This window comes from Neomonachus schauinslandi, chromosome 8 (genome assembly GCF_002201575.2).
Source record: "Neomonachus schauinslandi chromosome 8, ASM220157v2, whole genome shotgun sequence".
NCBI lineage: Eukaryota > Metazoa > Chordata > Mammalia > Carnivora > Phocidae > Neomonachus > Neomonachus schauinslandi.
Window position 1 is genome coordinate 26,055,036 of NC_058410.1, and position 12,704 is coordinate 26,067,739.

Consider the following 12,704-nt stretch of genomic DNA (forward strand, 5'->3'; position numbering starts at 1 on the left):
GTAAGACAGGAGTCCATCGAAATCCTAGAGGAGAGCACAGGCACCAACCTCTGCGACCTCAGCCGCAGCAACTTCTTCCTAGAAACATCACCAAAGGCAAGGGAAATGGGCAAAATGAACTATTGGGACTTCATCGAGATAAAATCTTTTGCACAGCAAAGGAAACAGTCAACAAAACCAAAAGACAACCAACAGAATGGGAGAAGATATTTGCAAATGACATATCAGATAAAGGGCTAGTATCCAAAATCTATAAAGAACTTATCAAACTCAACACCCAAAGAACAACTAGTCCAATCAAGAAATGGGCAAAAGACATGAACAGACATTTTTCCAAAGACATCCAAATGGCCAACAGACACATGAAAAAGTGCTCAGCTTTGCTCGGCATCAGGGAAATCCAAATCAAAACCTCAATGAAATACCACCTCACACCGGTCAGAATGGCTAAAATTATTAAGTCAGGAAATGACAGATGTTGGCGGGGATGTGGAGAAAGGGGAACCCTCCTACACTGTTGGTGGGAATGCAAGCTGGTGCAGCCACTCTGGAAAACAGTATGGAGGTTCCTCAAAAAATTGAAAATAGAGCTACCATCTGACCCAGCAATTGCACTACTGGGTATATATCCCAAAGGTACATATGTAGTGATCTGAAGGGGTTCGTGTACCCCAGTGTTTATAGCAGCAATATCCACAATAGCCATGATATTATGGCTATTGTGGAAATTGGAAAGAGCCAATATATCCATCAACAGATGAATGGATAAAGAGGATGTGGTATATATATACAATGGAATATTATGCAGCCATCAAAACCCCCGAAATCTTGCCATTTGCAACGATGTGGATGGAAGTAGAGGGTATTATGCTAAGCAAAATAAGTCTATCAGAGAAAGACATGTATCATGTGATCTCACTGATATCAGGAATTCTTAATCTCAGGAAACAAACTGAGGGTTGCTGGAGTGGTGGAGGGTGGGAGGGTTGGAGTGGCTGGGTGATAGATATTGGGGAGGGTATGTGCTATGGTGAGCGCTGTGAATTATGTAAGACTGATGAATCACAGACCTGTACCTCTGAAACAAATAATACATTACATGTTAAAAAAAGAAGAGAGTAGGAAGGGAAAAATGAAGGGGGGAAATTGGTGGGGGAGACGAACCATGAGAGACTGTGGACTCTGAGAAACAAACTGAGGGTTCTAGAAGGGAGGGGGGTGGGAGAATGGGTTAGCCTGGTGATGGGTATTAAAGAGGGCACGTATTGAATGGAGCACTGGGTGTTATACGCAAACAATGAATCATGGAACACTACATCAAAAACTAATGGTGTAATGTATGGTGATTAACATAATATAATAAAATTAAAAAATAAATAAATAAAACAAAGCAACATAATGGAATGAATCAAATGTGAGGCAGGTATGAGAATCTTCACCTAAACTGGATATTATACATATATATGAAACAATTAACTCTTTTCACTCAGTTTATGTTTTTTTGTTTTTTAAAGATTTTATTTATTTTTGAGAGAGAGCGAGCTCCGGAGTGGTGGGAGGGGCAGAGGGAGAAGCAGACTCCCAGCTGAGCAGGTAGCCGGACGACACGGGACTCGATCCCAGGACACCGGGATCATGACCCAAGCTGAAGGCAAATGCCTAACCGACTGAGCCATCCAGGTGCCCTTTGTTTTTGTTTTTAAATGTAAGCTCTATGCCCATCGTGGGGCTTGAACTCATGACCCCAGGATCATGAGTCATATGCTCTACCTACTGAGCCAGCCAGGCACTGCTTCACTCAGTTTTCTTTAATTTTGGAAAATAGTTATTTTCATAAAATTTTGTGTTACATGTAATGGGATTGATTTTTATTTTTAAATGAATTTATAGATACATATTCTTAAATTTCCCAGTTTAAATTCTAATATGGTAAATATCAATAAATAGAACCTACAGAAACAAAAGCATTGGGGGAGTCCTCACTACTTCTTATTTATTTAAAGTATTTTTTTCTCAATAACTTTTTTTTTTTTTTTAAAGATTTTATTTATTTATTTGACAGATAGAGAGAACAAGCAGGCAGAGAGGCAGGCAGAGGGAGAGGGAGAAGCAGGCTCTCCACTGAGCAGGGAGCCCGATGCGGGGCTCGATCCCAGGACCCTGGGATCATGACCTGAGCCGAAGGCAGCCGCTTAACCGACTGAGCCACCCAGGCGCCCCTCTCAATAACTTTTTAAAGCATGTATAAGTGATCCTGAGACCAAAAAAAATGTGAAAATTACTGCTTTAGGGTCTACAACATTGATTCCCAAAGTGTTTTATACCAACCATCTGATCTGTGAACCAGTAGTTCTGAAACATTTTAATAGAATCTAAACCAAAAAGGGGTTTATTTCTAGGCTATAGGATTTTTTTTTTTAGTGCCTCTTATGGTCAAAAACTGCATTGTGTAGTCTCCGCAGGGGCTGTAATATCTCTCAACTTACTCAGCTGCAGAGTCTTTAGCTTGACTGGTGTTCTTTGGAGTACATTTTTGCGATCTGAAGGAACTACTGCTCCATAAGCATGCCAGTGTTAAGAGTTCTGTTTAGCTATGCCTTGGAGACAGCTGGGAACAGAGAGCTTTGGGCTTAGACTAATAAGGCTTTGAATCCTGGCTCTGCCACTTACTAGCCTCAGTTTCCTTTCCTATTAACTGGGGATAATGGTAGCCAGCATTAGAGGATTGTTCTGATCATTAAGTATGATAACAAGTAAACAGCCTTCCTAATCATAGGTTCTGAGTATAATTGTTCCCTACTTTCTTTTAATTTCTCTAGTAAATGTGAATCTTCATTACAGATATTCCCATGTTAGTAAAGCTAATGAGTCAGAGAGGTGTAGGAACTAGTCTAACAAGTTAGTGGAACAAGAAAATGACACTGATTGGTAGCCAGTGTAGTGCATACGTGTAGACCAAGCTGCCTGGGCTTTTAAGCCAGCAAAAAGAGTCAGCTTTGCCACTGATTCAGTCCCATTTAACTTTTCATTTTAAAACCGAAAGCAGTGGAGTCACCTCATTTTTAACCTGATAATGACTAGAAAGGGAGGATCTTTTTTTTTTTTCCTTAAAGATTTTATTTATGTATTTGAGAGAGTGTGAAAGAGAGAGCATGAGCAGGGGGAGGGGTAGAAGGAGAAGCAGGCTCCCACTGAATGCGGGGCTCCATCCCAGGACCCCAGGATCATGACCTGAGCCAGCTGAACCACCCAGGTGCGCTAAAGGGAGGCTCTTATTTTCTATTATATTTTATTGTACCGTTGACCCTTGGACAATATGGGTTTGAATTGAGTGGGCTCACTTGCAGATTTTTTTCGATAGACACACAGTACTGTAAATGTATTTTCTCTCTTATGATTTTCTTAGTAACATTTTCCTTTCTCTAGCTTACTTTATTGTAAAAATGCAGAGTATAATACATTTAACATACGAAATATGTGTTAATCGACTTTATGTTATTGATAAGGCTTCTGGTCAACAGTAGATTTTAAGTTTTTGGGAAGTAGAAGTTTAAGTGTATTTTTTACTGCATGGGGGTTTGGCTCCCCTAATCCCTGTGTTGTTCAAGAGTTAACTATATTAAACATGCATAAAATTTCATCTTGGAGAGAATTATAGACAGCTTGTTAGGATGCTTCTCCATATTACGTAGTTTCAATATAGTCTCATTCTGTTTTTTTTGAGTTCTTATATTTTGTTACTCAGCTCATGGATTCAAGCTCAAATATGTAATTTGGCATCTACTTTGATCTTTTTTCATTTCAAATAAGAAATAACTTTTATACACATTCATTGTTGTTAGCATTCCTGTACTTCATGCTCTGAGCCTAGGATTAAAGAGCCTCTCTTACGCATTTAAACTACTCTTTTGTCGCTGTATTCTAGGCACTCTGGGCTATAAGGCATGCTTTAGAAGCTAGTGAGGGTACTTGCCCTGAGGAAGCCAACATTATCCTGGGAAAAGGACAGTGTACACCATGTCTTGGTGAAAGATTAAAGGCATATCTTTGAATTATAGCTCTGCCCTTTTGGGCCCTCTGGCCTTAGTTACTTGGCCAGTCTGATTCTTTCTTCCTTTGTAAAATGATAATACCAATTCTCCACATTATTTTTAGGATTAGATGGGAACACTTTGAGTAATTAGGATTGTGGTTAGCATTATGTGTTCTCAATAAATGTTAACGCCCCTCCCCTACCAACTAATGTACCATCACCACCATAGTTATATATCTGGAAGTAAAAAAATAATACTTGTGTACTTCGTTCTTCGGTGAGCTCTTTGAGTTACTATTAAAGAACTATTCATTCTTGTTTTTATACAGTTTTAAAAGGTTCTGTTTCTAAGCCATGGCGTGCAAGGCAGAAAGCCAACAACTAGAAAGGCTGCTGATAGAGTAAATGAAAGAGCTTGGCAACAAGGAAAAAGTCACAAATCATTAAAAAGAACAGAATAAAGCAAAAACTCTGAATAGCGTTTGTCCATTAGGTGAAGAAAAACATTCCACTTTTTCTTAGGGGCTTTGAATATATAACTGCAATATAGTACAGTATACTAATTTGTTTATAAAATCTATGTTGTTGAAAATATGAGTCTGCTTATTATGTCTTTCAAAAATATATTCTTTTGGTTTTCATCAAAATAATATCTGCATAGGATTAAAAAGAAATCAGGGATTGTAAGGGCTTTATGAAAAGAGCAACAATTTCTCTCCTTCCCCTTTCCTATACTTCATCTTGGTTTCAAGGAGGTTGATGCTGATGGGTTTCGCTTCCAGTAAATTGTGATTTTTCTGTATTTGCCTTCTGTTGGTCTCTAGTTTTGGGGGCAGCAGTTTGCTCTGTGACCTGACTTTTCTTACAGATCTAAGAAGAGTTCTTGGTTTTTCAGTTTGTTCAGCTTTTTGCTTGTTAGGACAGAGTGTTGACTTCTAAGCTTCTTATGGACTAGACCAGAAACCAGAAGTCCATGCCTTTTTCCCTTCAGCTTTCTTATCCTTCTCTCTTTGAACTTGTTAGCTATACTTTTACATATTTAGTATTGAGAACATTTGCACCTTGTTCTAAAACCATAATTCTTAATTGTTTAATATGTTCTGACTTACTGAATCTAAAAGTTGTTTAGATTGTTATCTAAAACCAAAGTGTGTTTACATTATGAAGATATAAATATTTATACTGCAGATACAGTACTATGATATAGTAATATGATTATTATTTTTTTAAGATTTTATTTATTAATTTGACAGAGGGAGAGAGAGAGTGAGCACATAAGCAAGGGGAAGGGCAGGCAGAGGGAGAGCAAGAAGGAGGCTCCCTGCTGAGCAGGGAGCCTGGCAGGGGACTCCATCCCAGGACCCTGTGATCATGACCTGAGCCAAAGGTAGACATTTAAACCGACTGAGCCACCCAGGCGCCCCAGTACTATGATTATTCTTATACAGCTTTCCCTTACCAAATTTTCTCAGCTGTCTTCCCCAGCCCCCCCGCCCTCCCCCACCCCAGCACTGTTTGCCTTTGTATCCATTCCTTCCCCTTTATTTTTTTCTGAAATCTTCCTAGAGCTTTCTGTCATTTTGCTCTAATCTGAACTGCTTGCTCTCCAGGTCATTTGCATAGCCGTCATCCTGCAGCCTTATTTCCCTGCTTTCTTGGTGCGTATCTGCTTTTTCCTGGATACTCTGTCTCTAAATTTTGCTGAATAACATCCTCAAATATTTTCTCAAGAAAGAGTTCATAGCAGATAAATTTTATTTAGATCTGCATCTACGAAAGTGTCTGTTCTTTCCATCATCTTCATGCTAGATTGGATACAGAATTCTAGGTTGAAAATAATTTTTCCTTAGAACCTTGAAGGTGTTGCTTTATTGTTTTCTGATTCGGTGTTACTGATGAGAAGTCTGATTCTAGTCCATTTACTAAAATTTCTTCTTAGTGATCAGTACCTGTCCCCCTTCTCCACTTCCCTTACACATGTTCTGGATGCTCTTAGGATCTTTGTTTTATCCTTGCTGTTCTGAAGCTCCACAGTAATGTGTTTCGGAATTCTTTAACCCATTGTGTTGAGCCCTCAGTAGACTCTCTCAACCTGAAAGCTTGTGTGTTTAGATTTGGGGAAAATCTTTTGTTCTATAATTATTACTCTTCTATTCTCTCTGCATTTTTTGTAGACCTCATTTTAATAAAAATTTTGGCTTTCCAAATTAATTCTGTTTTTCTCTCATATTTTCTAATTCACCTTGCCCCTTCCTACTTCTGGAGAAATTTTTCTCTATCTTCTAGTATTTCCATTGAACTTCGTGTATTTGCAGACACTTGTTCTTTGGTTGTTCCTTTTTCATAATATCCTGTTCTTTTTATGGATGCATTACTGTGTTAAATCTGTCAGAGGATACTCACTAGAGTATTTTTAAGTGCTCTTTCTTTGCTGAATTATATCTTTCCCTCAGAATTTTTTCCTCTTTTTAAATTTGACAGTTTTCTTCCATTATGTAGGTTTTCCTCAGCTGCTTATTTATCTTTGGTAACCTGTTTACATTTAATGCACCAATAGAATAACTGAGCTCTGTGTTCTTGCATTTAGCTCCTTGAAAGGCTGCCTTCCTTTGGGAGGAGTGGGCCAGATGCTGACTCTTACTCGATTGCTAAATGCTAGAAACAGGAGCTTTTCTCTGCGGCAACAACCCCTATCCTTATCAGCTGACTAGTACTTCCCTACATTTCTTTCTTCAGAGATATAACTTCCGGTTTTTTGTTTGTTTATATTCGGAGGGTAAAGTCTGGTTGCTAATATTCTGTGAGCAGCTGTAGAGATAGGGATCTTCATCTCTGTCCCAATCTCACCCTTAGTCATACCTGGCATTTCTAGGTGAGTCCCTGATTTTGCGGGACAAATTGATTCTTCTCCGTAGGTATTCTTGGCACTAATTTCTTCCACCTACTTTATTAGGCATGACTCCATCTGCTTTCTGATTGCTAACATTTGTTGAGATTTCCTGCCTGCTCATTGTTTCCCCTTCTATTTATTTTTGTGGCTTTCTTCCCTTACTGTCATTTTAATAAGATTCCTGAAGGGAGAGGAGGTAATTTCCTGTGCTCAGTGTATTGTCTTAAACAAGAACTTCAAAATACTTATGAAGGCTTGAAAGCATCCTATGTTTTAGAAGACTTTTCATCAAAAATTATAATAAAACCCACTTTGGGGCTTAAAGGCATTAACTCTTGGCTCTCAGGAAAATGCGGTTTTCAAGAATGACTTAGTCTCTGAAGTCTCTGAATAAAGTACATTATGATCAGGGTGGTAAATAAAAAGTAATAATTATATCGTGGACCAGACACTTTTGTGTTTTATTAAATACAGCCTCATTGAATGCTCACAGCAATCATAAGAGGTAGTATATTATCTTCCCCAGTTTACATAGGAGGAAACTCAGACACAGTAAAGTAATATAACTTGCTCAAGTACTATATAAATGATACAGAATGATTCCCTAACCACGTTGATCTCTATAGGTATTAAAATGAACTATAATCTAGTTTATCGTTTCTTCTGGAAGTTAGTGGCTTTTTGATAAGTATTATGGAACAGAGTATTCAGGAAAAAAGTCAATACTGACTTATATAGGATTGATATCCTTGTGAAGCCAATATAATGAAAACTTCGCCTCTCTCTGTTTAGTCTTAGACCACATAGCCACAATTCTTGGCTGGCCAGTAAGATGATACAGTTTTTTGGGAGTACTTGACTATTACATTTTAAAGTATATTCCATTTCTAGAAATTTGTCCTACAGTTCTACAAGTGCACAAAGATAGATGCTTGGGAATGTTTATGGCATTACTTGTAATAGAAAGCTAGAAAAACCTAAGTCTCCATCAGTAGGGGATTGGTTAATTTGTAATAGGTATGTCCATGCATGGAATGCTATGTAAAAAAAGTGAAAGAGACCTATGCTGATATAAAAAGATCTTCAAGTAATATTGTGTGAAAAAGTCATGTACAGCATGACCCTATATGTGTAAAAAGTATATGTTAGGTATGTGTGCTTATATGTTTGAATACATGTGGAAAAGATGGGAAGAACATATGAAAAGAATTGTTATTCTGATGGGGATTGTAGGAACTTTTTTTTTTAAAAGATTTTATTTATTTGAGAGAGAGAGAATGAGAGAGAGCACATGAGAGGGGGGAGGGTCAGAGGGAGAAGCAGACTCCCTGCCGAGCAGGGAGCCCGATGCGGGACTCGATCCAGGGACTCCAGGATCATGACCTGAGCCGAAGGCAGTCGCTTAACCAACTGAGCCACCCAGGCGCCGGAACTTTTAACTCCATATCCTTAAGTACCATTTTACTTATTTTACCATAAATATGTACATTTTATAATGTTATGAAAATAAAGCTTAATGGTTTTCGGTAGCTGTTGGTAGTATACCAGCAACACTAGCTGACCCTGGGTTTCCTAGGCAAATTACAGTCTAATGGAAGAGGTCTGGGAATCCATATCCTAACAAGGGCTTTCAGCGATTCTCAACATTAGGCAGCTGTGCAAGCGTGCTCAAAGATATGCATGATTTAGACTAAGAGCAAGTTACCATAGAGAGGCAATTAAAAGAGTGAGACTACTTTGGATAATGCTGAACTAATAATAAATTTCAAAATTTGGAAGTGATAAATGATTTTCTAGGAAATTATCAAACATTTTAGAGATAGACAACCTAGTTTATCCCACCTGACCTGGAAGAAACTGAGACACACATCAGAGATATTGCTCAGCCCGTGTCATAGGTGAATTCTTCCAAATCTTGATGGAACATATAGTTCCAAATATAAAGTATTTCAGAGCAGAGAGAAAAAAAGTAAAACTTGTTAGCTGTGTTTACAAAGCCAACATAGCATCATTTCCAAACCTTTCAGATATAGGGGTTTTGGGGTTTTTGTTTTTTTGTGTTTTTTTGGGCCAATCATTTTAAGATTGTGGTTAAATTTTATAAATATTATTTGAAATAGTGATATACACTATGACTAAATGGAATTCATTTTAGGGATCAAAGGATGGTTTGATGTTAGGAATTCTATTAATAGAATTATGAATAATAATAGACTAAGGAGAAAAATTACGATCTTTTAGTTTTCTGCCCAAGAGTGCACACAATAAAATTAACGTCTGTTTGTGGTTTTTGAAAACACAAAACCCCAAACAAAACTCTTAGACCAGTGGAACTAGCTGAATAGTTTTCTTCCTTTTTAAAAATATTTCATTCATTCATTTATTGAGAGAGAGGGCTCGCACTAGTGAGGATAGGGGCAGAGGGAGAGGGAGAGAGAATCTTAAGTAGGCGCCACACCCAGTGCAAAGCCCCACCCACCTGAGGCTCCATCTCATGACCTGAGATCATGACCTGAGCGGAAATGACCTGAGCAGAAATCAAGAGTTGGATGCTTAACTGACTGAGCCACCCAGACTCCCCATAACTGAATAGTTTCTTAACAAGGGTGTTGCAGAGTGTTAGCCAGTATCATGCTTAATGGTAAAACACTAGAAGTGATCTTTTTTTTTTTTTTTAAAGATTTTATTTATTTATTTGACAGAGACACAGCGAGAGAGGGAACACAAGCAGGGGGAGTGGGAGAGGGAGAAGCAGGCTTCCCCCCGAGCAGGGATCCCAATGCGGGGCTCAATCCCAGGACCCTGGGACCATGACCTGAGCCGAAGGCAGAAGCTTAACGACTGAGCCACCCAGGCGCCCCTAGAAGTGATCTTGTTAAAGTTAGGAAAAAGATGAAAAATAAATTGCCATTCCAATTAAAATCTCAATTTATTTTGATAAATGATTCTAAAGATTATTTGGAGGAATAAGTATTATGATTAATAGTCCAGAAAATTCTAAACAAGAAAAAAAACAGGGCTGGGCTAATAACTCTATCAGATATTTATTTATTTATTTTATTATTTATTTTTAAAAGATTTTATTTATTTGAGAGAGAGAATGAGAGCACAGAGGTGGGGGGGCAGAGGGAGAGGGAGAAGCAGGCTCCTCACCTGGCAGGGAGCCTGATGCAGGTGGATCCCAGGACCCTGAGATCATGACCTGAGCCGAAGGCAGACACTTAACCAACTGAGCCACCCGGGTGCCCGTGTATCACATATTTGAATATTATAAAAGCTAAAGTAAGAAATAGCTATATGAAACTGTATAACACAGGCAGTCAAAAAACTACATGTAAGTGTGTGAGTAGCCTTTTCAGGTTACTGGAGAAAAGATGAAAAAAAAAACTCAGTGGGAGAATAAATTTCAATAATCTTTTTGAAAGGCATTTGGCAAATCAGACCTCCTGATACTGTTTTATCAGGGATCATTTTTTTTTTTAAAGATTTTATTTATTTGAGAGAGAGAGAATGAGAGAGAGAGAGAGCACACGAGAGGGGGGAGGGTCAGAGGGAGAAGCAGACTCCTTGCCGAGCAGGGAGCCCGACGCGGGGCTCGATCCCCGGACTCCAGGATCATGACCTGAGCCGAAGGCAGTCGCTTAACCGACTGAGCCACCAGGCGGCCCTATCAGGGATCATTTTTATAAGTGTGTATGTTATAGCTCCTTTCCTCCTCTGCTGCTTTCAAGGGCTTGTGGCCTCTCTAATTGGGGTAGCTTGGAAAGATAGTCATCAATGACACATATGCCTGACTTGGGCCACAAAGTGAGTTTTGTAGGTGATGTAGCCAGGATTAGTTATAGAGAAATAACTGCAAATATTTTGCCTTTGAGCCCTTCTATCTCCCTTTTCAAAATCTCATTTCCCTTTCCCGACAGGGCAGCTTAAAATTTTATGTCTGAAACAGTAGAAAAATAGTATCCCTCCTTGCTTTTCTACCCTCCACTTCCCCCCTCCCTCCCCCCCCACTACCCCCACCCCCCACCCCCAGCCCCTTGGAAAGAGCTTTGGGTTTAGAATCAAAGGAGCTGGCTTCTTGAGCGAGTTCTTCCACTGACTGGCTCTGAGACTTAGGAGAAACAAGATTACCCTTCTAAACTTAACTTTCTTTGAGAGCCAAGCATTCTAACCTGTCTTTCCACTTACATTCCTCATGTTTCTTCCTTAATCCATTGCAAATGAGATTTTACCCTGTTGCATCTCTACCAGTTGCTCAAGCAGCAAAAACCTCCTACTTGCAAAATACAGTGTCTTTTCTTTCCTTTTTGATTTGGCCCCACTAATTCTTTTGTTTGGAAATTACTTATCAGTTTTCTGACTAAATAATATAAAATATTTTTGGTAGTAAATATAGACTCACGTAAAGAAAACCTAGAAACATCCCTTAATCTTAGTACCCAGAAATAATCACTGGCATATTCATTACTATTTATATGTACATATCTTAATAAAATTGGGATTATACTGCTTTGTATCTTGCTTTTTATTTTCATAACATTAATATTGTAAGCAGTGAGTTTTAAATGTACGGTTTTCTCATTATATAGTTATTTCATAATCAACTGTATCTGTTTTGTTCTTGTGTTAACTTTAGGTTGCTTCTTACTGTGAACACCTTTGTACATGAATTTGTATGTGCAATAATGATTTTCTTCAAGGCTTGCTCCCCCACCTTCCAGAACCTCTTTCCACCCTTGATTTCCTCCTTCTGCTGGTACTTTTTCCCACTGCTTCTTTCATAGGCTCCTTTTTACACCTTCCCTTAGGTTTTGGTGTTTTCCGCAGTTCCCTTTCCCTGCTCTGGGCTTGTAGGCATCTCATTTACTCCCTCAGCTTTAGTTATCACCTATTGTCTGTTCTCCAGCGTGCCCCCTTCTTCTGAACACCCCCCTGCATTTCTTCCTGGTCCCTGGGCATCTCCTCCTGACTGATACCTGGACATATAACAAGGATAAACCAACTACCTGTGATTTCTTTTGAGGTCTTCCCTTTATCAAACATAGATACAGGGCATATAGGTTTGTTTTATAAGCAAAAGTATCTAAGATGTGTAATGATCCTTTACAGGGTGCCAAGTGGGCAGAAAAGAATCCTGGAAAGGGGCAGTAATCATAACAAAATGCCTGTGTATCTTTCAAGGCTATATGGCCTTCTTAACTCTTGCCCTCATTTTCCTCCTAGTTCCCTAATGTGAATCTGGCCTCTTTATCCTCCTTGCCCTTTTAAATTTACACTGAAGTGGTGCCCCTTAGTGGCAGAATCAGGAACTTCCTCCATTGCTGATCAATCACAAAAAATGACTGTCGTCTTGTGCGACTAAACGAATGGTTATTGTGACTGTGATACATTGCTTAACTGGTGGTGGGTGCTTTTTTGCAATTCTAGTAAATACTTGTGAATTATTACCATAACATCTAGGCATACCCTAATCTTTGAGTGTTTCAAGAAAAAGAAAATAGACAAATATGCTCCCTTTTCACAGGAATTTGTATCTTTTGAGAAGGTGAGACAAGGATACTTGGTGTTTATTTTATTTTAAGATTATAATGTGTGTACAGTAGACATTACTCCAGCTTTTGGAGTTGTAATTTAATCTCATAACCAAAAATTCTCTTTTCTAGTCTGATACGTACTTGTTGTAGCCAGTTTAGAAATACTTGTCAAATGACTGGAATGATCAGTGCAGCTCCTTGAAGACCTTCATGCTTTAAAAACACAAAGCAAACAAAAATTGTTTTA

The 12,704-nt window shown here is 38.7% G+C and overlaps 1 protein-coding gene across 5 annotated transcripts in view; it reads left to right on the forward strand.

Moving 5' to 3' along the window:
* The window catches only part of REPS1 (RALBP1 associated Eps domain containing 1), an 86,985-nt gene that overhangs the window by 34,299 nt on the left and 39,982 nt on the right, over positions 1 to 12,704 (forward strand). The gene's annotated exons all lie outside the window — the stretch shown is intronic.